At 41.0% G+C, this 1,657-nt stretch overlaps 1 pseudogene; it reads left to right on the plus strand.

Moving 5' to 3' along the window:
- Positions 1-10: 10 nt before the first annotated feature.
- The window catches only part of LOC119588136, a 3,354-nt pseudogene continuing 1,707 nt past the window's right edge, over positions 11-1,657 (plus strand).

Genomic DNA, 1,657 nt, shown 5'->3' on the forward strand with positions numbered 1-1,657 from the left:
CTTTTGTTGAATTTATCCGCCAGAAGCAACTATTGTGTAAAAAGTGGGTCGAGAGTGAACTTGATGCACTCGAGTACGATAAATTATTAGAACTGTTTATACTCGAAGATATAAAGAAGTGCATGCCTGTAAAGGTTCGCTCTCACATTGACGAGCGTGGTCTGCGCACATTAGCCGAGGTCGGTAGTGCCGCCGATCATTTCGCTCTCACTAATCCTAACTACTATTGCAGATCTAATGAACCTTCATTCCCGTCAAACCAGCATAATAGTAAGAGGATGGAGTATAGTACCAGGAGGACTGACCTGCCAGATACCCACAGGACTGTAAATGCAAAGTCGTCAGAAACAGGTGGTGAGAGTAGGAATATTGCCTCTCGCGGTGAGAATCTTTCTTTTTGCCGTTATTGCAAGAAACATGGTCATGTCATGAATGACTTTTAAGTTGGCAAATAAGCGTTCTGACTATAACAAACGCATTTTTCACGTAAATGCTAATAATAGAAAGAGGGTTGTATCTAAATATCATGGGGATAAGCTTGATCTGGGCCTTTCTCCCTTTTCCATGACAGAATCTGCAAATGTGACTCCTTCATTTAAACCCTTTTGTTCTACAGGATTTATTAGTGCTGATGAATCGTGCACGTCTTCTTCCCCAGTCACTATACTACGGGACTCGGCTGCAGATATATCATTGGTGCTCAAAGAGGCTGTTCCTAACCCTGATTGTTACACTGGAGACATGGTAATTATCAATGGATTGATAGGGTCCAAGAGCATACCCATTTGTGAAGTTTACCTCAAATCTGATTTAATATCCGGTTATGTAAGGTTAGGTGTTGTTGATAGGATACCAAGTGATGGCATTTCATTTCTTATGGGTAATGATCTCGTTGGTGATAAGATGTGGCCTTGCCTGTGGTTTCACTTTTTCCCGCGAAAGAAAACAACACTGTAGATTTAGAGAGGGAGTATCCCGACCTCTTCCCTGCGTGTGCTGTCACCCGGAGTGCAAGTCGTAGAACCTCCCCTCCTATCGAAGCGCTTACAACCGGTACTACATTGTCAGATGAGAGCCCTTGTGATGTAATTACTGAGGAATTTACTCTAGCTGATTTTTCGATTCCTCTGCTAAAGTTTCAAGTAAATGTACATCTGATAATTCTGATATAGTGAATTTCAAAGGCACTCCAGTTACTAAAGAAAACTAATTGAAGAACAAACTAAAGATCCCGATTTGAAAGTATTTTATGATAGGCTTACCGAATAAGTGAACTTGAAAATTCCCATACGTGCTACTATCTCCAGTCAGGCGTTCTTATGCGTAAATATAAGCCCTATAATATATCTGCAGACGATACAAGTAAGACTGTACATCAGATTGTAATTCCCAAGTCCCTTCAGACTGATGTTTTGAACATTGCACATGACATTAGTGGTCATTTGGGAGTCAAGAAACTTATTACAAGATTTTAGCTCCTTTTATTGGCCGAAAATGAAGAGGATGTTAGTAGTTATTGCCAATCGTGCCATATCTGTCAAGTAAAGGGTAAACCAGGAGCTGGCATCAAACCATATCCTTGCAACCTATCCCAGTGTTAAGAGAGCCCTTCAGTAAAGTGGTTATTGACTGTGTAGGCCCCCTTCCAAAGACTAAA

Source organism: Penaeus monodon, chromosome 23, assembly GCF_015228065.2.
Source record: "Penaeus monodon isolate SGIC_2016 chromosome 23, NSTDA_Pmon_1, whole genome shotgun sequence".
NCBI classification, from domain to species: domain Eukaryota; kingdom Metazoa; phylum Arthropoda; class Malacostraca; order Decapoda; family Penaeidae; genus Penaeus; species Penaeus monodon.